Below are 26,177 nucleotides of genomic sequence, written 5' to 3' on the forward strand. Positions count from 1 at the left end.
AACCAAGAGCTAAATTTCAATATTAAATGAAAACTGACCACCAGGTAAGGTTGTTATTGCTTCTGATAACATGTAGTGGTGGGCAAATTACTGCATTTGAAAAACTACAGGGTTTAAAGAAAAGTGGTGTGGTCTCTGTAAAACACTGAGATATTTCATAACAAACCCATCAATCATAGCAAGCCTCAATCAAGAATATGCAACATCCTCAGCTATGTGCTTTCTTATTTCATATAGACGAGACGAATAAAAGGAATGTAGAACAACTGATTGTGCCTTGACACCATGGACCCACTGGAAGGAACAAAATGACAAATTTTTAAAGTAATTTGTATTTTTCCTAACTACAAACCTGAGGTCTTTACGTATGGAATAACTTCAGCACAGCTGGAAAACTGGCTGTTTAACTTTAAACATGGTGGAAATGGGTGTAGTTGACTACCAACCACGGATGGGAGTCCCACCCACCCAGTCGGTACGCATTCACTTTGCCTTTTGGCCCACGGAGCAGAATGAGGGGTGGCATGAGGTGGGCATTTAACTGTAAAGACCTCAGGTTTGTTTAGTTAGGAAAAATGCTAATTACTTTAAAAATTTGTCATTTGTTCCTACACAATATACAAACCATCAGTCTTTACATATGGAGGACTTACTTCCTTGGTAGGAGGATTCTGAGTAAGCTTCTGAACTGGCTGGTAGTTTGCCTCACCTGGGCCTCATTCCTGGTTTTTAAGAGAAAAGAAAGGAGACCATGCCTCTGACATTTTGAACAAAAGTGTGAACAACTGTGTGTTCAACTGTCAGATTTCTGGACCTTTTGAAATAATGTGTGTGTAGCAGCACTGCCTTGAAAAAAGCTTGGATGAACCCAGAGTGTCGGAGACAATAAAACTAGAGGTAAGCAATGGGTCGTTTTACCGTCAGTCCCTCTCCCCCATTGCTAGAGAGTGGGGAGGACTTGAATCTTTTAATCTATCAAAGAATATATGCAGGGTACTCAGTTATGTAGGCTCACCTGCATGGCCCGCCCGACCAGCATGTGACGGATGGCTACGTAGTCGCCTCTCTCTGCGAGAGGGGAAAGATAAAAGAGAGAAGGGAGGGAGCCCCACTCACATTCACTCTTAGCCACCGAACACCTTAGGCAAGACGCAAATTGTCCACTATGGGAGCTGGGTGAGCTACACAACTTGTTGAGCAGCCACCACAGGACCCAGGGAAAAAGTGTCCCAGGGCCTGTGGGGAACATCTTGAAGGTAGAAAGGTGTGAGGGTGGACAGCCTAAACCACTTTCTGTTTTAATACCTGTAGAACTGACAGTTCCTCTGGAGTGCAAGGGATGGACTAATGTCCCTATCCTTGTGAGGTACTTGGAATGAACTCTTGGCTACATGTCCGCTCGTTGACAGCCTTACGAGGCTAGAAAGAAATTATGTTCTTGAACACTTCTCTCAGTCGAAAAAGTACTAATGAAGAGTTGTTGACACTCAGGCCTAAGATGTCGAGTCCTCTGAAGATAGTACCGTAGCACTCTAACTGGACACAGTAGTAACTTGTTACGATCACTGCCAACCAGTTCCTAGATGGAGCTGAACGTGACTCAAAAGTCTTCACTACGAGTTCTGGGACAAACTTGAGTGTGACAAAACCTCATCTCCTCGAGCGCTGTAGTCTTCCTTGAGGCCAAGACCTCTACAGACAAAGAAGACTAAACAGAAGACCTCCTTCTCCAGGTGAGCTTACCTGTGGGTCTGCATCACCTTTCTGGGACCCTGGCACCATTCCCATGTGAGAACATGCAGGGGGGTGAGGTTGGACCTGGGTCCATAGACCAGGGGACCTTACTGGTGTCAAAGGAGTCCTTGGGACTCTGTGAGCCCTGTGCACCTCTGGTGACACAGGTGTCCGTGGAGAACTGTGTACCTCTGGTGACACAGGTGTCTGTGGAGAACCGTGCACCTCTGGTGACCGGTGTCCAAGGAACTCATACACCTGTAATTCCTGTGGCATGGGTCTCTGTGGGACACCATGCAATACTGATACACAGGGGTCCAAGGAGGCCCTTGCAGCCGTGGAAGGTTCTTCACTGCCTGGGAAGGTGATTTCTGGGGACCGGTGTTGGGGGCATGAGTGTCCATGGAGACCCATGCCTCTGTTGCTCCTGCGGCATGGGGGTCTGAAGAGCCCCATACAACGGTCCCTGTGTCCGTAGACAGGGGAAGAGCAACTGAGAGATCCCATTGCCTCTTCTGAGGCCTCAAGATTGTTCCATGGGTGTTGGGAGATGTTTCCACCAATGACCATGGAAATGGAACGATGGAACAGCACACTGACAGCTTCTGTTGTGTTGATCTGTCATTGGGAGGTTCCAAAGAATGGAAAATCCTGTGTAATGTCTGGGTGTAAGGGCCAAATCCCTGTCACCTGAAGCTGGTGACTCAGCTTATCTGCCATTACGTTCTGGTTCCCCGGAATGTACCTGGCTAACAGCTCTACCTAGTGTGCAACTGTCCACTCATACACCTGCACCACCAACATGTAGAGTTGAAGGGAAACCTGTAGCCCCCCTGTTTGTTGACAAAAGTTACTCTTGTGGTGATGGGGGTACTGACACTCAGCACCACAGAGTAGCTCGCCAAGGTCCTGAAACTCTCGAAGAACTATGGAAGCTGTCTTGAATTCCAGGATATTGATGTGGAGGTGTTTGCCGTTCCGGTTCCACTTACCTGAAAGCAGTAACGCTTCCAGGTGTGCGCCTCATTCCTCGGTCAATGCACCTGAGAATAGGAGCATGATGGAAGGAGTGTCAAGTGACACCCTGACGAGGTTCCTGTCGTCTAGCCACCAGGCTAATTCCCGATTCACTTCCTCAACAGGAGGAATGGAAAGGATTAGGGAGTCCCTTATTGGAGAGTAGACTCCTGCATTCGTCACTGAAGGGAATGAGGGTGAAGCCACTCGTGAAGGCCCGGCTTCCCATAGGGCGACAAGTGAACAAGGACGACTTGTCACTGTCAAGTTGGTTGTTCCTGTAAAAACAGGAATAACTGTACTCTTCTCTGAACCTGCTGATATGAGACTAAGACCATAACACCCGCATGTCTGGACACTAAGTATTCTGCTCGAGTGTGAGATCCGGTTTCTCAAACTTGAACGAGACTGGCAAGTTCCAGCAAATTAGAGAAGTTGTCTCCTGTCCCCAGGCAAAGATGGATATAAACTTGAAAATATGCATCCTAACGAGTATTAACAGTACCATCTTCAGCAATGCTGCACCTCTTCTTAAGGGCGAGGTTGAGGATGAGCTGAGAATTGAAGTTTGGAAGTGGACCACATATTGAAAAGAACGCTGCCCCTAACGTCCTTCCCCTTTCCTCAATACCCTTGCCCCTTCCCAGGGCAGACAGGGAGCTAAAAGGAGTGCTGCTGTGCACCTTCCTGGTAGGGTAGAAGAAGACTGGGCGTACCACTGCGGGGCCTTAGAAGCCTGAGGCTTCCTCGGAACCAGAGAAGAAGAAACAGTCTGGCCTGAAGGCAGAGCTGTAAAATCATGCGAAGATCTTGAGGTCTTGGCCACTGCCAGTGAACATGGAGATCAATCCCTGACCCTACCTCTGTCACTTGAGGTGTCAAACTTCTACCACTAGCCAGAGGGAAGTGGAACCCAGTAACGCTTCATTCCCAAGAACCAGTGCTGACTCATGACTGACGAACCTGGTAACCTGAGTCAAGACAGTGTCTCTCCTCTTGGCACCAGATTCACAGACAGGTTAGCTGTCTGGTGGGCTAGGTAGAAGAAGGTTCTACCTCCAAACATCAGTTTCCTGAACGTGACTTCCTTTCCTGAACTATGAGAACCTGAAAAGGAAGAAGTGATTTTGGCCATGTAATGAAACCAAGATCCATTCAGGGGACTGTATGGAATGCTACCATTAAAGTCAATTCCATTGTTACTGCCCTGTGGAATGGAAGTTCCCTCTGCAGAGAAGCAGTTAGCGATGGACTCAAACATAAGGTCAATCTGTTTGGTCGACTAAGGACTCTCCAAGGTATTGAGGAATTCTTCTGACAATTCAAAGGCTGAGGAAGTGTCCTGTACGACAAGAGAAACCTGAGTGAATTGTCCTGGTCATATAAGAGAAAATTCACATGGCTAAAAACCCACTTTGGCAAGTTGCGACCATGACGACTCCATCGAATTTGGTTTCCCAAAAAGCTTTGATGGTTGACAAACAGTTCACAGGGAAGCTAAGTTTCTTCCTTGGATTGTAAACTGCAAAAGTCATGGATAATCCCTGGGGAAAAATCTCCACAGGCTTCCTGTGATCTCTCTACCACTCGAGTATGCAATGGTTCAGTCCACAGACCGAATCTGGGGTATATGTTATTGTGTTTGGAAAGGATGGAAGTGCATATGTTCCCAGTTTTGAAACCAAAAACTGTCTAATACCCGGTACTCGGAAGGCTTCGATGAGGTAAGAGAATGGGTGAGAGGGTCTAGCACCCTTGTGATACCTGCAGGAAGCCACAAACCCTACAGGTGTGTAAGGCCATGGGCGGTCATCAACTCATGTTGATGATGGACATACAGGTTTGGGAGAGTGAACGTAATCACGCAAACATGCATGGGGCTATTCCCGGGTGAGCAGGCCAGTTCTCATGAACGTGAATGACTGCTCTCCTGGAGAGAGCGATCGTGCACACAGACATGAACGTGGGCGATCCTGAAGGCGTGCTAAGTCTTCTTCAAGGCCATGGCTTGCATGTAAAGAAGATCGAACCAATGACACTTTGGGTTCCTCTCCTTTGTCCCCAAAAACTTCACTGGGAGACCCACAATCCAAGGAAGCAGCCATGGTCCCTTCCCAAGATTACTGCGCCAATACAACATCAACACGATCTCCGTATAAGTTCTCTGAAGATCAGGGGTGTCCATGTCCTGAGAAAAAAACCTAGAGTTTTTCCATTCAGGTCACGGAACCCCTGGACTACTCTTGTCAAGGGAGAAGCCTTGACAAAACCCCCAGACCTTCTCTTGAACACTTGACCATAAAACCGGCCCAATCCATCCTAGAATCGAACCTGTAGTGTAAGCTTTTGTGGGAGAGCTGCGTTGGGACATGGCATCCCAATCATGAACCCTTCTGCCCGACTTGCGGCTCCTGGTGTAACCCCAGGACGTTGAGGGGACAGGTGAGAGGGGCCGAGCACCTTTCTCTGACCTGCCAGAGCAGAAGCCCTGACAGGAGAGGAAAGCTGTAAAAGATCGTCAACCTGCAGTGACGACACTGCATGGGTCTAGGAGAGAGAACCTGCTCATGTGAATGAGGGCGGAGCTGTCCCGAAGAGAGCGAAAGGGTTCACACAAATGTGCATGGAAGCTATCCCCAGGTAAGCAGGCTCATTCACACGAACGAGGATGAGGGCTGACCAGAGAGAGCAATCGTGCACTCTCGGACCTGGATTCGGGCTGTCCTCTTGACGTGCCCCTGTCTTCTTCGAGGCCCTGGCCTCTGCATACGAAGAGGACTTTATGGGGAACTTGTTTGTAGCTTCTCCAGGTGAGCAGACTCAATGCTCCCAATTCACCAAAGTATTGTGCATCAGTTGCTTTCACTACTTGAGAAATCAAGGAATCTCTAGTCGAGGAAGGCTCTATACCAGCCCGTAGAGTAATTCCATGGAACTTGTAAAAGGCAACTCAGCTTCATCATTCATGAGGTATGTCAGGAATGGCATCTTTTTCCAGAGCAGGCCAGTCTTGTCCATATTGAACACCTGTTCTGGATGATAGCCCTTCTCCGTTATGAGTTTCTTGAAGGTCTCCAGATATTTCGCAGTGGCTCCCGTATCTGCGGATGCTGCTTCCCCATGCAGAGATACAGACTTTAGGTGGAACCGCTTCTGGAACTGGTGGAACCAACCCTTGCTGGCCTGGAAGCCTTGAGGAGCTGATGATGGTCCTGCTTGTGGCTCTTCCTCCTCCTCCTCTTCTTCTTCTTCTTCTTCTTCTGGTGCAAGTTCATTGAAGCCTAGGAATTCTAATTCCCCTTCATCATCGCCTTTCTGTGCCTGTCTGTTGCCGCCTTCCTCTGCCTGTATGTCGTAGCTTTATGTAGCAGTCGAATACCGCTGGTATAGTTGTTGCGGTTTTTCGCAAATGATGTTCTTCCTATGGCCTGTCCTTTATCCAAAACGCCAGTGCAGATTTCATCTTAACGACTGTCTTATCCCACACTGTTGCAACTGTTTTTGCACTACTGAAGAAGCCCATACTTACAGTCTTACGTATCTCGACCTCTTTCTTCATGTACCTAACCATACTTTCACTGACATTAAAATGGCGGCCTATCACATCGTGACTTTTCCCTTCCTTCAACATATCAAGAAGTTTTACCTTCTCATCGAGCTTCATGAACGCTTTCTTGTGTTTAGGCTCTTTGTCATGAGCCTTAGAGGGAGAAGGGCTCTTTTTTAGGAGGCATTTTAGGGCAGGATTAGCACTGATGCAGAAAGATTAAAACTGATACACAGAGATCCACAATTACACCCAAAGAGAAAATGCTACGTACTATGCAGAGAACTGGCTGAGGAGCGATCATGCAGGCTCCCATAATTCCATCTCCCGTGAGATGGGATTGAGGATCCAACCAATTACTGCCAAGTGTTGTGGCAGTATTTTGGTTGGTATGAATTCATAAATTTGTTTTTTCTATTTTATTATGTTTTTGTTCGTAAATGCTTGAGGGGTTGAAGTTATGTTTTTTTTTTTTCTACTTGCAGTTTGCTTCAGAGTGGTAGGGCAGAGTGGACTCCCCTCTGCCTGGATGCCCCATAGTTGAATGCTTGCCATGCTTCGCAGCAAGTATTATCTGTAAATTGCTCTTATGTGGTCATTAACTGGGTAATGGGACATATGATTAAAACTGTTGTTTTGCTGAACATTTCTGTTAGAAATATGGAAAACTCAGTGTGCAACTCAGTTGTGTGAACTTTATTATAAATTGTTTTAAAATATGTGTTGGGAACGTAGAGTCTGATTTATTCAAATTTCCCAGTAGGAAATGACACTGCAAAAACACTATAAAGTGATTGTTGTAGAAGTATGCCCAGGACATTGCAAAACCATTGTGAAATGAATCAAATTGTGATCAGACTGACAGTGAAGTTATATACTAAACCAATGCCGGACAGTTCCAAGTAGATTAGACAAAGATTTATCTTTCAAGTGTGCATATTAAGGTACATAATTTGCACCATACTATTAATTTAATATCTTTTGTGTATACATTATTTGGTTGATACTGTATCCAAATGAAGTATTTTGGTGTTTTTTCTGTAGGATTAAGACTGATGTAGAATAAGTTTTGATGAGCTATAGTATTAAGTTAGGCTAAGTTAGGTAGACCTAAGGTTGAAGGTCACAGACCACTGTAATATTAAGACAAATAAATTAGGTACTGATGTAGAATAAGTTTTTATGAGCTATAGTATTAAGTTAGGCTAAGTTAGTATAGGCTGAGTTAGGTAGACCTAAGGTTGAAGGTCACAGACCACTGTAATATTAAGACAAGTAAATTAGGTCAAGGAAAATCAGGGTTTTATTTAAGAACCTTCAAACTTGTTCCAACATCCTGATCTAACTGTAACTATTGAAAGCCCCTACAGTGCACAGTCAATGAGTGCCAAGGAAAATGAATGGCACTCCTGGATTGGCTGCTTTGCAGATGACAACCAATGACATGTCAAGTATCATTGCGCCTGGGTATACAGCATCCCAGGACACATTTTCTTTCTCTGCCATTCGCTGGCTTGTTTAAAGCACCTTTTAAGGAAAAAAATACATGTTCTTCAAGTTTTGCTGTGTTTAAATTAATATTATTACAGTAATGTAATATCTGAAAATTAGTAAATCTTTTTTCATCATAAAAATGTATTTACAGCAGTCACAAAAATATACTTAGTATGTACACTTCGCAGACGTACGTAAACACGTTCCCTGCCAGTCCCGTCATCCTGCGTATTTTATGCTCTATGTACTTCATATCATCCTAAAACACTTTATGTACATAATATTTAACAATCATCCTACAACAAAACATCTATGTTATACGTATGTGTATTGGTACCTACGTACTTATTTACTGATAATCGGCAAATGACCAAGCATCTCAGTTCACTGCTATCTCTCGGTTGTGCGTTTTATGTAGGGTACTATGGACTAAGCATATTTTTAGGAATCGTGCCCTAGGATGCCTCCTAAATGACCTACTCCTTCTAAGGCTTCTGGCGAAGAGCCTAAGCGCCAGAGGGAGATCATGACGCTTGAGGAGAGGGCGGACATTATTGTAATGTTATGTGAAGGCAAAAGTCACGGAGAAGTAGCAGCTTGTTATGGTGTGACTTCAAGTGCAATCGCCTTCATTGAGAAGGAATTTGAAGACGGTAGAAACCTTGCAATAGCCTTTATTGGAGAAGACCTCATCGCCCTCTCTATCCCACCAATGGACCGTGATTTTGAAGGATTTCATGTTCTGTACAAATTTCTTAAGAAAGCTAGGCAGCTGCAGACAATGATAAAGACATGGGATGGTAATGAAGAAAGGGCCACAAATGTTTCTAATGCCATTAATGAGCTCATGCAGCCCTACTGCACCACCTTCGTTGCCATGTTCAAACACCTTAACATGACAGCGCTTCCTGAAACCCCTGACAAAGTGTCTCCTGAAGAAGTTGAAGAGGCGCCCTCAATGGATCGGTTTGTAATCACTAAGGCAGTTAGTAGTGGTACACATAGTTTTACTAGCAGTGGGAGATGTAGTGCAGTCTTCCCTTAAGCATGTTACCATGAGATGTGGCTTACAAGGTTACAAGCATCTACGTCTAGCATAAATGGTTAACTGATACACATGCGACAGTCAGGGCAGACAGCGAAGAAACACATATCTGCTCTGCACGACGACCGAAAGCAAGTTGGAATGTTTACAGCCAGGTGGGCGGGACACCCGCCTAACGGAGGGTAATTAACTGCCTAACCACCTTGTCTGAAAGTTCAACAGCTGTTTCCAGCTCTGCTGTAAGTAATTCTTTGCGTAAAGGATCGATGGTTTGTATATTGTATAGGAACAATCTTATGCTTGAAGAGCTAGAATCAGACATCTTGAAAACCTGCTATAATTAACGTTAACGAGAGCTAACACAATAGCTAAGGCTTGATGGCTACAACGAATGAAGAGTACTTCACCAAGAAACTCAAAAAACATCCAAAAAATGATGAAGTACTGTAAACTGCAGGAAAAACCACTGATGTTAATTGGGAGCCAGCAGAAAACAAATTGAAGCTCTCTGCTACGTTGTTCCTCCCGGTCCCTGATAGTGGGCAGGGCAAGCATGTACCTACGCCAAAAAAATGCTAACGCTACTGTGAATTTTGAATTTTTAGGCTGCCGTAGGTAGAAAGCTCATAACTATGTAATTACTTGGTAAGTTACTTATATAAAACTGGATTTTACCTCAAATATTATCCAAGAAAAGTCGTGCCAAGTGATGCACCTGAATAGTTTCCCTCCACAGTTAAGATGTCCTAAGAAAACAGCTTGTCACTACAAGCTGCCTTTCAGCCATGCTTTGCCATGTCCTCAGGACAACTCTGACCCCTCAATTCACGGGAATATAAAATCCAGACCCACAATACCTGAGGAAGAAAAAAGTTTGTTAATACAAAACTGATAACTATCAGAATAACTATTAAATCTGACCATCAGTATCAAGTGAATGCTTCTCAATTTACATTTGAGCTGGAAAATGATATTTTTATAATAAAATAAAGTTTGTTCATACTTACCTGGCAGATATATATATAGCTGTAATCTCCGAAGGTCCGACAGAATTTCAAATTTCGCGGCTGCACGAGTGGCCGATCAGGTGGTTAGTACACATTCCCGCCGCTGGGGCGCGGGCATCAGAACCATTCCCATTTTCTATTCAGATTTTCTAACACCACTGTCTCCTGAGGGGAGGAGGGAGGGCAATATGAATATATATATCTGCCAGGTAAGTATGAACAAACTTTATTTTATTATAAAAATATCATTTTGTTCATGAGACTTACCTGTCAGATATATATATAGCTGAATACCACCTTTGGAGGGGGGTAGAGACAGCTAAGAATAAGGGAAAACAAATTTAAAGGTAAAATTATTTTGGTTCCTTACCTGATAGCATAGCTGACTGAGTGGTTACTGTCACCCTAGTCTGCTTCTGCTTTCCTAGAGACCCCAGCGAGGTAGTGACCTATAAAGCTGGCGACTGCTAGATGATCTGTCAACGGGGGCGTGACCACAATGTGACTAGACCATAGACCATACAACAAGGACAAACGAGCATACCAACCACCTAACCAGCACTAAGACGTCAGTCAGAAAAGATTGGGAAGATTGTCTCCATCATTCGACCCAACAACCATAAGAAACACAATAAAAACACAATTAAAAACCTCTCCTAAACAGGATTAAAGGATGGGAGCAGAGCTACCCCCTGACCCCAAGGTTGTAGCAGCAGCAATGTATGGTCCCAGAGAAAAGCAATTTTCGTATGCTACCTTTACATCTCTTAAGTAGTGTGAGGCAAACACCGATTCACTTCGCCAAAATGTGGCACTGAGAATGTCACTGAGCGCCATATTTTTCTGAAACGCCATGGAGGTAGCGACCGCCCTAACCTCATGGGCGTTGACTCTCAACAACTTAAAGTTGGAGTCGTCACAACAAGAATGTGCCTCCTTAATGACATTCCTAATGAAGAATGCTAGTGCATTCTTCGACATGGGATTAACAGGTTGTCTCACCGAACACCATAAATTGTCCGAGGGACCACGAAGGTCCTGAGTTCTTCTAAGGTAATACCTTAGAGCTCTAACAGGACAAAGAACTCTCTCAGGGTCCTGTCCAACAAGGTCTGTCAAACCTTTAATTTAAAAAAATTTAGGCCAAGGGTTAGAAGGCCTTTCGTTCTTAGCCAAGAATGTAGGGGATAAAGAGCAGACAGCATTGTGTCCCTTGAAGCCCACATGACGGCTGAAAGCCTGAACTTCGCTCACTCTCTTCGCCGTCGCCAGAGCAATGAGGAAGACCGTCTTTCTAGTAACATCCCTTAGAGATGCTGATTGAAGAGGCTCAAAAGGACTGGTCATTAAAAACTTGAGGACAACATCCAAATTCCAAGTAGGAGGAATAGGCCGGGGAACCTTGGACGTTTCGAAAGATCTCAAGAGATCGTGAAGGTCCTTATTATTAGACAAATCCAGTCCTCTGTGTCGGAAAACAGAAGAAAGCATGCTCCGATATCCTTTGATAGTTGGAACTGCCAACTTGAGCTTTTCTCTCAAAAAGAGAAGGAAATCAGCTATTTGGCTCACAGTGGTCGAGGAAGAGGAAAACCCCTTCTTTCTGCACCAACCCCTGAAGGTTGCCCACTTCGCTTGATAAACTCTGATGGAGGAAGCTCTTCTGGCTCTAGCGATGGCCCGTGCCACTCGGCCAGAAAACCCCCTCGCTCTGACCAATTTCTCGATAGTCTGAATGCAGTCAGGTTCAGAGCGGGGAGGTTTTGATGGTATCTCGCGAAGTGGGGTTGTCTGAGCAGATCTGCTCTCATAGGTAGGGATCTGGGAACGTCCACTAACCAGAAGAGAATTTCCGAGAACCAGTGGTTCGAAGGCCAAAACGGGGCGATGAGCGTCATCCTTGTACCTTGAGAGGCCGAGAACTTGCGAATCACTTCTCCCAGAATTTTGAACGGAGGAAAGGCATAAACGTCCATCCCCGTCAATCCCAGAGAAGGGCATCTATTGCCACTGCGCCGGGTCGAGAACAGGGGAGCAGTAGAGGGAAGCCTCGCCGTTCTTGAGGTCGCGAAGAGATCCACGAGAGGATGCGACCCCAAAGATTCCAAAGGTCTTGGCAAACCTCCTGATGAAGGGTCCACTCCGTCGGTAGAAGTTGGTGGCGACAACTGAGTAGGTCTGCTCGAACATTTTCTACCCCTGCAACAAACCTTGTGAGGATTGAAATGTTGCGAGCTTGAGCCCAGAGGAGAATTTCTCTCGCAAGGCCGAACAGGGAACGAGAGTGTGTTCCGCCCTGTTTCTTGAGGTAAGCCAACGCCGTAGTGTTGTCCAAGTTTACTTGAACAACGCGATTGGCAACTTGAGACTTGAAGAATTGGAGGGCTAGGAAAATTGCCGCCAACTCTTTGATGTTGATGTGCCAGGACACCTGTTGCCCTTTCCAGGTTCCTGACACTTCTTTTCCCCCAGTGTTGCTCCCAACCCGCCAATGATGCGTCGGAAAACAACACTAGGTCGGGGCTCAGAAGCTTGAGAGATCCCTTTTCCCAACTTCACAGGATCGAGCCACCACTTGAGGGAGTCTTTTATGGAAGGAAGGATCCTCAATTCTTCTTCCAAGTCTTCCTTGTTTTTCCAGTTCTCCAGCAGAAAGAACTGAAGAGCTCTGAGATGCAGTCTTCCCAGAGAAACAAACTTCTCCAGCGAGGAAATGGTCCCCAGCAGACTCATCCATTCCCTCACCGAGCTTGTTTCCTTCTCCAAGAAGACCGAGACTTTTTCGCAACATTGAAACTGCCGTTCTAGCGATGGAGACGCTAGAAAAGCCGCTAATTCATCTGAATCCCCAAATAAACGACGGACTGTGAGGGGATCAGTTGCGATTTTCTACATTGATCATCATGAAAAACTGCAGGTGTGGAGTCAACGTTAGCAGGGCGCGAAGAGATAACGCGAGGAGAGCGAGGCGCGTCCTGGCGGGAAGCGCACGCAGCTCCGTGACCGGACACGGAAGGAGCTTCACGATGTGGCGCGCGCGAAGCGTCCTGGGTGGAAGCGCGCCGAGACTCAAGGCGAGGCGTGCGTGAAGCGTGCGGAGCGCGAGACACTCGAACCTGGCGCGTATCTGGAGAGACGTCTAAATCTTCAAAGTGAGAAGGAAGCTCCTTAAAGCCTTCCTTAGGAGCAAGACCAGAAGCTTCAGGAGAACTAGCAGACAAAGACGACGAAGCGGGAGGTGAGGGAGAAGGCCTGGACTTCTTAACGGGCAGATGCAAATCTTTACGACGAGGTCTGTCCTTTCTACGATCCATAAGAGAATCCAGCTGCTGTTGCATACCCAACAAAATCTGGCAAGTTGGAGAAACAGCTCTCCTGGAAGACGGGCTGAATTTGCGAGAAGGAGAGTGGAGAGGAGAAGTCTTCTTCTTTCTCACCGGGGAAAGAGCTCCAGCCTTAGCGCGACTGGGATGACGAGCAGCGTCAACATCCGTTGCATGACGAAACTTCTTCTGTTGAGGGACTTCCTCGAAACTTTCAGGGGACAAGCGTAAAACGTCTAGAGGAAGAGGACGTGAAGCGTCCTCTCCTCTCAAGCTTCTCTTGAGATGGCGAGAGATCAACCGAGCGCTCCAACCCCGACAAGGGGAGGACGTGTCGGAGGACGAGAAGCAATCCTTATGGATGCGTGCCCGAGCACAATCCCTGGCAGCCTGGTTGGAGTCAACAGGACCTGCCGAAGGGACGTCAGATCGGAGGGGAGTCCCGTAACCTTCATGCGACTTCGACATGCCCTCTCCCGGGTCTTGGGAGTTCGGCAGAGGTCCAGGCCTAGAAGCATTATAGGGTCGATCTGACGCCCCCTCCACAACACTAGGGGGATTAACACACACTACACTTTGCGCTTGCAGGGCATTCACTTTATTTTCAAGAGCGCGAATAGACTCAAGAACGAGAGCCAGAGTATTACTTTCTGCAACAACCTCAGGGCCCGAAGGCAACACTAAAGGGTTAGGACTACAAACTACAGGGTTACTAACATGAGAAATCCCTGACCGTCTGTCTACAGAAGCACTCCTGGAGGAAGACCTCCTCAACCTATCATGCTCCAATTTACGCATATAGGATTCGTACTTCTTCCATTCCCCATCAGATAATCCCTCACATTCATTGCAACGATTGTCCACAGAACATTCCATACCCCTACATTTCATACATAAAGTGTGAGGGTCTACCGAAGCCTTCGATAGCCTCACCTTACAACCACCCAAGCTACAGACACGATAGCTAGAGGAAGACATCTTATAGAGAAAAGTCAAAGGCAAATTCAAAAAACGGTCCAGAAAAGCGTATACCAAGTGACAGATCCAAGTCGATACCAAAAACAACCAAAATACTCAAGTGACAAAATATTGAAATCCAAATGGCGGAGGAACTGACAACAGATGTTGACAGTCCAGCGACAGAGAAAATCTGAATAGAAAATGGGAATGGTTCCTGATGCCCGCGCCAGCGGCGGAATGTGTACTAACCACCTGATCGGCCACTGCGTGTGCCGCGAAATTTGAAATTCTGTCGGACCTTCGAGATTACAGCTATATATATATCTGACAGGTAAGTCTCATGAACAAAATATAAAGTGCACAAAATGTACATCAACTGTTTTTTCCCTAAAAAGAAATATGAAATTAAGGTAGTAAAAAAAACTTTAAATGGGGTAAAAGAATGCGGAAAAGTTTGAGGGAAGAGGTAATTTTCTTATAACCCTCAAAGTTAGGGGATCTTTTTCATGTTCTAAAAAATATAAGTCAAAATTTACTGCTTTCTGTCCCATCATCAACATTGTCCTTATTCTCACCTTAGATTCGATCAACTCCAATAACATTGCTAACAGGAGCAGAGAGGGATTTCAAAAGCTCCCTTGGGTAGAGGGTAATTTTAACTGACATTTGAAATTTACTCTTTCACATATGTAACTGTGAAGTCTTTTTGCATCAATAATAGTAATACTGATAGTGCAATATCTGTTCCTTTCTACACTTCTGGTGGAGTTTTTCAGGTTTTGATGCCTCACCTACTTTCTTTCTCTTCATCAATGAACTCTTCCAGTCTACCTTGTCTTCTGACCATTGCAGTGTCAATAATTAAATTCTTCATGTTTCTTTTACCACATGCCAGACCTCCTCTGATATTTACACCTAGTCTTGAATGACTTTTACTTCATGAAATTCTATCTCCTCTTTAACCCAAATACAGTGTATTTGGCAACAATGTAATTCTCATATTCTGTTACCTTGGGGTAATCACATCAAATTAACAGGTCTGCTCCTAATACTAGATGTTTTGTTTAGTTTTTAATTGTCATTTTGTCTTCACCCAAATTATTAACATTAATGGTGGCCTTATCAATCCATTCTTGGCACAATTATCCACATCATGAGAGCTTATTCTTTTTCATCCTGCACAGTGGGACTGAATTACAGATAACTTATCCGATCAATAATTTCATACTTACCCCTTCTCTTGCTCCAGTTCATCTCCAGTCTCCACTATAAAGTAATCAAGTACAGCGATACTGCAACACCCACCAAGTCACCTATTCTAACATTTACTCTGCATAAACCAGTAATCCTTGAAGCGCTTTATTCAAAAGCCATTTCTTTCTTTCTACTATCTGATATGGAAATTACGTTCTTGTTTCAATTTTCCAAAAATTTGAATGTTCAGTTATGTAAAAGTGTGCTGCCATTGCTTTCTCTGAGCAAGATTTACTTCTTCATTTCCCATCTGTTTCCATTTCCTATACCCTGAGCTAGGTATAGGCACTATGTTGCCCTTCCAATTGGCCCTTACACTGAATAAAAAACGGATAATGGATTTAAACGTTTATATGGGATATGGGTAAGACAAGACTGAGGCAAAAGACTTCCCTTAGATGAGCTTCTTGAACCATTCCCTAAAACTCCAGTTTTTACTAACATACTACACACATGTACAGTAGTATGGAATGGTAGAATAGTTAGGGCATAGTGTATACTAGTGATTAATAGTAAGAAATATGTGTAAATACTCCACTTAACGGTTAAAAGGGATTAGGTTAATACTGTAGCCAACTGTCATAACTACAATTGTAATTTAAAAGCATAAAATAATACAGTACTGAGTCTCTTCAGGTTGGTCCTCAACATCAGCTCCACCCAAATGTTCTGCTTAACTGTGTTCAGTTCCTCTACCATGTGTTCGTAATAATCTTGAATCCTGTGCAAAGCCATAGCCATAGCCTCTGTATCATAGCCTTTCAACACTGGGCTTGTGTTCCCTGATCAAGAGTAAAGTTCCTGTACTTTATTTATTTATGTTTTTATCTGATGTTATATTATATGCATAAAACTTTAATATTTATAAAAGTATGTATTTTCATAGTTCTTAAGAAATGCTTAATGTGTACACTTCTACTTCATTATCGTGTACTTTTAATCAATTTACCTAAGTGGAGTTTCTATTTAGTGCAAGATTCCTATAAAAGTATATGGTCCTTTGCTTTGTTCCATGTGAAAGTATGTTCAATTTAAATAACAATAGTTGTAAAAATCTCCCAATGATAAACAGACCAATCAGTCTACGAGTGAAAAGCACAGGACTGTAAAGTTTAAAGGAAAAATATACCAGCGTCAAGAAGAAATGCAGTGACATTAACAAACTGAACATGAAATTTCTGTTGCTACTGAGCAATACCCCAGGAAATATTACTGGGCTATTGAGCACCTCACAAAATATAGCAGTATCTTACATCTAGCCTATACGTTAGGCATGTTAGTTTACTTCTATTTCAACCTATCCCATGCTGCCCTTGACCAGTTTGCATTGTTCCTTTGAGATAATCACAAAAGAAGCTTAACCTACTTCCTTCATTACAGAAATTAAAAGTCACAGAAGAACTGGGGGTATAGGTATGTCTTTTGCTATAAACTTCCATACATCACAATTTTTAAAAGTAAATTGTATTTTTCCTAACTATACAAACCTGAGGTCCTTTACATTAGGAATTACTTACAGTGCAGCTGGAAACGGCCGTTGAACTTTCAAACAAGGTGGTTAGGCAGTTAACTACCATCCGTTAGGCAGGAGTGCCGTCTGCCCGGATGTAAACATTCCAATTTGCCTTTCGGCCCAGGTGTCAGATTGAGGGGTGGCATGAGGTGGGCGTGAAAGTGTAATGTAAAGAACCTCAGGTTCGTATAGTTAGGAAAAATACAATTTACTTTAAAAAAATGTGATTTGTTCCTACACGATGTACAATCCATCAGTCCTTTACATTAGGAAGACTCACTAGTTTGAAGGAGGAATCTGAGTGAGTCTCATGAACTGACTGGAGTTTGCCACACCTGGGATTCTCTTCCTGGTCAATAGAGCGAGGAAGAGAGACCCGCCTCTGACAAATTGATTGGGGTGTGGTAATGCATGATCGTCAGACTTTGGGCCTTTTTGCATGAGGGAAGTAAACGTAGCCTCATAAAAAAAAGGGCTAGGATGAACCTAAAAGGTCAGAGACAGTAAGGCAAATACAAGCATTAGGTTTGTCTTATTGTCAGCATCTCCTTCCTACCCTTGCTAGAGGAAGGAGCAGGCTTGCTTCTATAATACTGGAAGGGAAAAACAGAACAGAAGCTCAAAGCATAGGCTTACCTGCATCGACTGCCAGATCCAGCACATAACGGCCCGTCACTCTCTGCCCAAAGGAAGAGATGAAGGGTAAGAGGGAAGTAGAAGAAGGAGAGACCAGTCACTTTAGCATTTATTCCCGCATCCACAACTGAACATCTTACGCAAGATGCAACCCTGTCCTGTTAGAGGAGCCAGGTAAGCTACACAACTTGTTGAGCAGCCACTACAGGTCCAAAGGAAAAAGCATCCAAGGACTTGTGGGCAATGTCCCGAAGGTACGAGGTGAAAGAGGTCTGTCAAGACCACACCCCTGCTTTCAATACCTGAGAAACTGACAGGTTCTTCCGGAATCTGAGAGTTGGACCAATGCCCCTGACTTAGTGAGCTCTTGGGCAGAAGGTACCAGTGTCGTCTTCACCAGCAGCAGAGTACGCTCTCCTGATTGTCTCAAGAAGCCAGAAAGAAATTGAGTTCTTGGACGAGCCAGTGCTAACGAAGAGTTGTCGACACTCAGGCTGGAGATGATCCCCATCCACTCAAGTGTTTAACGCTGAAGGAAAGTCTCCTATTCTCTTCGCTGATGCCAGGGCAAGCAGGAAGATGATCTTGAGCTGAAACGGAGAGAAGCTTCTCTTGGTGAAGGAAGACGACAAAGTCTGCAACCTACTGAATAGAAACTCCAACACCAACCACAGAAAACGTCCCACTTTCCTTGGTATACCACTGCAGAGGACTCTCCGAGGTATCCGGCCATCTCTGTTGCTGCATGGCGCAAAAAGCCTCTCACTCGCAAGAGATGTTGGATAACCGCCAGCCGTGAAGACACAGGGACTGCAATGCCTAGTGGTACCACTCTACATGGGGTTGACACAGCAGGTTGGGCCAGGAAGGAATCTCTCTCGGTGCCTTGGAGTGCAGAGCTAGCAGATCAGGATACCAAACAGCCTGCAGCCATTTGGGAGCCACCAGAATCATCCTGAGATTTGGGGTGATCAACAACTGGCTGATTACCCTGTGAATCAGACAAAACAGAGGGAAGGCATACATGTCGAGGTTGTCCCACAGGTGTTGAAAGGCATCCTCCACAGTGGCCCATGGGTTCGGCATGATTGAACAGAAGACCTGAAGTTTTCTGTTGTGCCGGGTGGTGAACGGATCTATGACTGGATGCCCCCACAGATTGAACAACCTCTCTGTGCTGTCCGAGTGAAGGGACCACTCAGTCCCTACCACTTGATTCTGGTGACTGAGCTTGTCTGCCACTACATTCCTCTTGCCTGGAATGTATCTGGCTGACAGTTCTACCGAGTGAGCCACAGCCCACTCGTGCACCTGCATTGTCAACTGGTGAAGTGAGAGGGATACGAGACCCCGTGCTTGTTGACATATGCCACTACCGTGGTGTTGTCGATTATCAACACCACAGTGTCCCATCACTCGATCCTGAAACTCTTGAAGGGCCAGAAAGGCTGCCTTGAGTTCCAGGATGTTGATATGAAGGTGCTTGTCATCTCGATTCCACACTCCTAAGTCAGCAACTCCTTTAGGTGTGCGCCCCATCCCTCGGTCGATGTGTCCGAGAACAGAAGCATGTCCGGAGAGTATGCAGGCATACTCCTGTTAAGAGGTTCTTGTCGTCTAACCACCAGTCTAGATCCTCTCTCACTTCCCTTGAAAGAGGGATGAAAAAGGATTGAGGGTCTCGAGACTGGGACCAGTATTCCTTCAGTCTCCACTGAGGGAAATGAAGATGAAGATGCCCATGAAGGGCCAGCTTCTCCAACGACGACAGGTGACTGATGATGACTTGCCATTGTCGAGCTGGCTGTTCCAGTTGAGACAGGAAGAGCTGTGCTGCCTTCCTGAACCTGCTGATACGAGAGTTGGAGGGAAAGACTCTTGCTGCCACTGTATCTATCAGCATGCCCAGGTACTTTATCCTCTGCTTGGGGTTAAGAACGGGCTTCTAGAGATTTACTATAATCCCTAGATCGCGGCAAAACTTGAAGAGTCGATCCCTGTCCTGAAGCAACTGCGAGTGGGAGCTCGCCAGGACAAGCCAATTATGGAGATACCTCAACAGACATATCCCATGTGAATGGGCCCAAGCTGACACCAGAGTAAACTCACATGAACATGATGAGCGGTCGAGAACCCGAAACAGAGTGCCCTGAACTGGATCACCATCTCCCCGAGGATAAAGAGAAGGTACTTGCGGGAAGAAGGATGGATGGGTATAGTCATTCTCCCTGATGGAGGCGAGTACGGAGCATGCCGGCTCCATCATGAACCGAGTCTGGAGAACAAATCGGTTCAAGGAAGAGGGGGTCTATGACCAGTTTCCAACCCCACGAAACTTTCTCTATCCTGGGAACCGATCTGACACAACTTTCACAGCAACCTTGGTCAGCATGGCCTACACTTCTTGCCTGAGTGTGCAATCCTTCGTGCTAACTTGACCCCAAAGGTTGGGCCGCAGTGGTGCACAAAGACCCAGAGGTCTTGGCCACTGCCTGATGGACAAGGTGGTCACTGTCTTCAGCCCGACGCTTGTACATCGCAGCATCTACCAACTCCCTAGGGAAGAGAGAGGCAGAACCCAGCAACGGTCCATTCCTTAGGGTTGTTGCCAACTTGGGAGCAACAGACCTGGCGACCCGAGACAGGACAGCATCCCTTCTCTTCAGCACCAGGTTTGCCCACAGGTTTGCCATCTGGTAGGCAAAGTAGGAAATGGCCCTACCTCCAGACTGGCACAGTCTCCCGAAAGCTGAGTCCTCCCCAGGAATGATAGTACCTGAGGAGGCAGCCACTTTGGATACTGTGAACAACCACAGATCCAGCCAAGAGACTGCCTGGATGGCTGCCATGGTGGTAGCCTCCAGGCTCACTGTCCTGAGATAGGGAGACTCATTCCAAAGTAAGGTGCTGAAGTGAGAGACCCGGACCCAGGTGAACCAGGTTCAGGTCAACCTGCTTGGTCGGCAAGAATCCCTCTGAGGGCGTATAGAAGTGCTTCTGTCGAGGCAGGGGAGGGGGAAGAAGCTTGTCCGAGCGGTTTGACTGAAGCAAATTCTGCCCAGACAAGATTATTAACTTGGTTGAGAACCCCCACAGCAAGCGAGGACCACGGCAGCCACCGAAACCTTGGGTTCCTTCTTTGAACTCCAAAAGGATTCAAGGCGAGAAGGACGATCCACAGAAAAGGCCGCAGCCCCTTCCCCAAGATCATTGTGCTGACGAATCAGTGCAATGATCTCTGCAAAGGTCCTCTGTATCTCAGGGGTGCCCGCACCCTGAGGAAGAGGACCCTTGAGTCCTTCCAGGGAGCAGTCCTCCCAATGCGCTTTCCCCGCAGCAGGGAGAACCTCACCAGACCCCTTAGATCCTTCCTGCACCACTTGAGAGTATGACTGGCACGATCTGAGAACCAAGCCAGAAATGTAAGCCTTCGTAGTGGAACTCTGGGGAGAGAGGTCTCCAGAGTTCCCCCCGTCCAACTTGGGCCTCCCAGTAAAACCCCAGGAGGTTGAGGGGACAGGTGAGGGATCGGGTACTCCCACTGATCCTGCCAGCACAACCAGCAGGAGGGGTGGACTGTGAACGGTCACCAACCCGCGGCGGTGACGGCAATACGGGTCCAGGAGAGCGCTTACGCCTCGGTGAAGTGCTGTCCCAAGGAGAGCGTAGCGGTTCGCTTGAGCCAAGCCAAGCGATTGACTCGACCAAGCCAGGCTGATCACATGAACGTGATCAGGGACTGGCCAGAGTCAAATGCGAGGCTGGCTGGCAAGAACTTGCGCTGTCCTCTAGACGTGCCCCAGTCTTCTTCAAGGCTGAAACCTCATGAGAAGAAGACTGAACAGGCGACTTCCTTCCTGTCTCCCGAAACGCTAGACCCTGGTGAGGTGAGGGATCCAGTTCCTGCAACTGAGGGCTGGGAAGAGCCAACGAGAGATCCCACTGCTTCCCATGTGGAGGGAGGCAGCCCCTTAGAAGTCCCAGGGTGGGACTTCTTAGATGGAGGGGGGAGAGACAGCCTTCTTCTTTGGCTAACGAGCCTCAGAAGGTGAAGGGGAGGAGGTAGCAGACGACGACAATGAAAATGAAGATATGAAAACAATGACGACAACACCTTATGAGACCTCTTCTTCGCCTTCCTCTTCGTCACCTTCTTCAGGATGGCGGTCAAATCCCCCATCCAAGAGGGAGCTACAGACATCACAGGAGCGGCCAGGGCAACCAGGGCAACAGGAGTGGCAGGAGCTGCCCGAGCAGCAGGAACATCAGTGATGGGAGCAGTGACACCAACAGTTGGAACAGCCAGGGCAGGTGGAACAGCAACAGCAGCCTGGACGTCAGAGACCACAGGAGCAGCAGGAGCCAGAACCGTCATATGGGGCACGGTGGAGGTTACCATCATAGATGGTATGGCCTAGGATGGCGGAGCATGGCAAAACCCGGAGGTGGGGGCAATGCACACTGGGCCAGCTGGGACAGCTGGCAATTGGGGTCCAATGTAGGTAGAGATGGTGACTGGCATCTTGGCGAACGCTGTTAGTCACCATCGAAGTCATAGCGGTAGCGACAGCACAGGTCACTATCACGACATTTGCCAGGTGGGACAGGAGGCCCTACAGGGACGGAAAGCCTGAGAGACCGAGGGAGAGCCAAGCCGCCTGCAGATCACTTGCCTAGTGCCAGAGGGGAGCCTCAACTGCCAAGCTAGAAGAAAGAACAGTTGGGTTAGTGGAGGGAAACTTCTTGCTCCGAGGAAAAAATTTTGCCCCCAGAGTGAGGAGAGGCCGCTGAAAGGAGGTCATCCTGATTGTCTGCTCGGCAATCCCGTCGTTCCATGCTTGACGAATTGAGCAAGGAAGACGACGAAGAGTTCTCTCCTGAAGGAGAGACAGCTTGCTGGAAGAGAGAAATGAGGAAGAAGGGTTAGCCACCAAAGGAGTAGCTGGGACATATAACCCTTTGACAAAGCCTTGGCAGCCTTCCTCTGATACCATTTCCTTCCTTCAAACTTCACCCCACTGCTCAGCTGACCAGGAACAACACTCAGTACAAGTAGTCTCTAGAACACACACACACACCCTGCATGAGGAACAGAGGGTGTGAGGTTCAATGTCAACATAGGAGCAGAAGCTCCTAAATCTCTTACTGCCAACCACAGGACACACAGGCTTGTCTGAGTCATGGGTTTGCATACCTTAAAAAAAACACACACACACATATAATCAAACACAACAAAGAAGGAAAGATCCCACCGGGAAAAAACAGCTCAATGGAAGTCAGGGCAGAGAGTGATGGAACACGCATCTGCATTGCACAATGGCCGAAAGCAAATTGGAATGTTTACATCCGGGTGGGCGGGACTTCCGCCTAACGGATGGTAGTTAACTGCCTAACCACCTTGTTTGAAAGTTCAGCGGCTGTTTCCAGCTGAGCTATACGTAATTCCTGATGTAAAGGACCGATGGTTTGTATATCGTGTAGGAACAAAAAAGAAAATACATCCTAACTTAACCTACTGCACTGGGCCAGGTGAGAATTTGTAAACCCCATTCTAGAAAGAGTTTTTGGGTAGCATGCAAAGTATGGAGACAGCTATGCTTCGGTAATTTGGCAAATCTAAACAACAGCTCCACATGGACTATTACCTTGGAAATTGATTTTTCCTATACTTTTAGTGTTGCTGATGAAGGAGGTGGTGGTGTTTATTGTCGGTCAATTATTATTAACCTCATGTCTACCCAGCATGGTTGGGGACCCTTTTGGAACGTGGGGTTTTGGGTGGGGGGAAAACATTGGGAGAAAGAGCGCACTGTCATGTTATTGTTATGGAATGGTTCCATGCATGCGCAAGTCATTTGGGAGCCATACGCTTAAAAAGGGATTGGGTAAGGAAACCTATTATGAAAGGAATTATACTAACCTCATCTAACCTAGCAGGATGTGTTACTTAGCTAGGGGGTGGAGCCCCTGGACCTCCCAGTGAGGGAAACTCCACCATTTACCAAAAGCTCCCCTATAACACTGCACATGCATGATAGCATTCCAGGATGGCCAGCATACAACTTCTGAGGTTAATTACAGTCGACTGACAAAAAATTGCGGTAAATTCTTGATAAGCAACCAAAATAATACTGTATAGGAAAAATCAATTTCCAAAGTAATACCCCTTGCAAAGCTATTGCTTAGGCTAGTTCTACTGGTAATTTGAACCTACTACCACAAAGGGGTAGCCTAGGCCAGTCAAAGTGCTTGACGTTTAGTGTTACTTTGGGGGGGGAGGTGGGATCCAGGGTTTGGTTAAGGATGTTTTGGTTAGGGTATAGCCAGTGGCAGGCCATACATCAACAGAAATTTAGTCCCAATGACCTGATTCCACTATTCAGTGTTACTTGGCGGGTCCAGGAGGGCAGGTCAGGGAATAGTATTACAAGTAAGGTTAGGAAGGTATGGTGTGGTTAGGTCAGGACATGGCGTTCTTGGAAAAGTTGGGATTGTCCCGATTTCTCGGTCAGATTTCTAATGACTAGCCATCTCCTTACTTTGCATCTGGGATATTTAGAGATTTTGGGCAACCTCTGATAGTTTATTGCCTAACCCGTGGTCTGCAGTCAATTCCCAAAAGCTAGTTCAACACAAAATAAAGCTTAGGCTACGTCTAGGTTAAATGCCAATTCCGTTTCAAAGCCATTTAGGAGCTTGTTAGTGTTCCACAAGCATATTGATACCGGCAGAGTAACCTAAGTAGGGCATTCTACTCTACACACTAATTAATTAACATAGGCTTTAAGTTTTGTTGTCAAGACAAATCGCTGCCAACACAAACATTCGTCCTTGAGTATTGTCAAAAGGCCTACTGAATATGCTCTTCTTATGGGTTCGGTCAGGAAATGGCATATTCTTTGTTGCAGACTATGATTCTGGTAACTGACGTTAGACTTAGGTAATTACCATGCAGGAGCGGGGTTAGCCTTCGTTTTGAGAGCTATTGTGCACAGCAACTAGGCTCAAGCGACAGCAGAACCCACTTCTACTTTAAACGTTTAATAATTTCTTTCAAGAGGCCTTCAATTTAACAATGAAATAGACTTTTGAGGTCACCGAGGCCGTGTCTTGTTTACTTTTCCCAACTTCTTCCAGTTTCGCGTAGGACAGGGATCGACTTGGTCTCCATTACGAACTTTTTCTCGTAAATTTTTTAAGAACGTAATGCTATATTGCGTCCGTGTTCTGCCGATTTTTTTAGCACGTGATTTTCGTGTATTAAAGATGCATTTTATATTTATTGACTGTGGGTCTTGGTCCCTGGTCGGTCACTCCACAAAGACGATTGCGAGCTCGCTGTCACTGACACCTAATATATAACTGTCACTAATCATCACATCTTTTCCTTTCACTGCTGTTTCATACTTGTCCTTTGTTACAGTTTACTTTCATTTTGAAATCCCATAAAGCAATGCTTTTCATACATCCACAGATTTTATTTCTTAATCCTTCTGTATATCAATTTTCTCCTGCCACCTTTTCCACCTTAATTTGTTCAGTTATAAGGTCTTTTTGTGACTCAATCAGCATACATTTCCCAGTTTTACCATCATAGTTTACATTCATTAACACCATAATAATTGTCGTTTTTCTTTTGATAAATAATTTGATTTACATAAGCAGGTCTCTTTCTGGCGTGTTGTTATTATTTGGTATAGTTTTTCTTTCACATATAAATATCATATATTGAGAAGCATCTTTATCTGTGATAGACCCGTTGTATTAAGTGAATTTTGTTCACAGGCGCACTTTGAAACTTTCTGAGTAATATCTTACTAGGAATGCTCATCTGGAAAGGTTGCAGTAGCGACCATTTAGAATTTTCTTAAAAATCAACCTAAGATGCTGCAGCCAGTGCTAGAATTTCATTTGCCCCACCAAAGAACTTTAGAAAAACGTCATACTTGCCAGTTTAGCATTTATATAAGTAAATCTGAACGTGTATCATGTGCAAATGGGGCCATCTTGTAATTTTGACTCCTACGGGTAATGCACAGAGACATTCTGGGGCTTTCGTGATTTCGACTTAAGTGATTTCATTTGTCTCTGCGCGAAGGGATGTCATTAGGTATGTTGTGTTCTTAGGCCAAGTACAAAAGTATTACTTCTAGGCTTAGGCTACATCATACCTCCTTCCCTATTTAACGACTTAGACAAATATTCATAACACATCATAAAATTTTGCAAAGTTTTATGTAGGTTGTAGGAACATATAAATACGAATGGTTCCAGAAGAAAGTACCTAACTGTACCTTTTTTATTTGATTCCATCTTTTCCTTGCTTTTTTGGCTGTGAAGGTCAGGTGGCATGAGATTCAAGTTGCTCCTAATTCTTCTCTTCACAAAACGAAAAGATGATAACTTTGTGGTGGCGAATGGAGATGCTCCGTATGCTAAAATGAACTTACATATGTTAGAAAATATTTATGGAGTTCGCGGCATTACATTTTATATTTCTCTTGAACTGAATTGAATATAGAAGCACTTGGACCTAGGAGGCCATTCAGCGCTGAAACGGAAATTGACAGTAAAAGGTTAGAAAGGTGTAACAGGAGTAAAACCTTGCAGTTGTACTATAAAACAACTGTTAGGAGAGGGTGGAAAG

The 26,177-nt window shown here is 45.5% G+C and overlaps 1 protein-coding gene across 4 annotated transcripts in view; it reads right to left on the reverse strand.

The window, feature by feature from the left end:
* LOC136851897 (uncharacterized) overlaps positions 1 to 24,909 on the reverse strand; it is a 28,463-nt gene extending 3,554 nt beyond the window's left edge. The window contains exons 1-2 of one of the 4 annotated variants that reach the window (XM_067126236.1): positions 24,479 to 24,909; positions 9,513 to 9,694 (exon numbers count right to left, since the gene is read on the reverse strand). The gene's annotated coding sequence lies outside the window, so the exon portion shown is untranslated. Of the gene's footprint in view, positions 1 to 9,512; positions 9,695 to 16,004; positions 16,164 to 24,353; positions 24,438 to 24,478 lie in introns of those variants that run through there. The other 3 variants (XM_067126240.1, XM_067126237.1, XM_067126239.1) reach the window with 3 other exon arrangements.
* Positions 24,910 to 26,177: the final 1,268 nt, after the last annotated feature.

Source organism: Macrobrachium rosenbergii, chromosome 24, assembly GCF_040412425.1.
Source record: "Macrobrachium rosenbergii isolate ZJJX-2024 chromosome 24, ASM4041242v1, whole genome shotgun sequence".
Classification (NCBI taxonomy): domain Eukaryota; kingdom Metazoa; phylum Arthropoda; class Malacostraca; order Decapoda; family Palaemonidae; genus Macrobrachium; species Macrobrachium rosenbergii.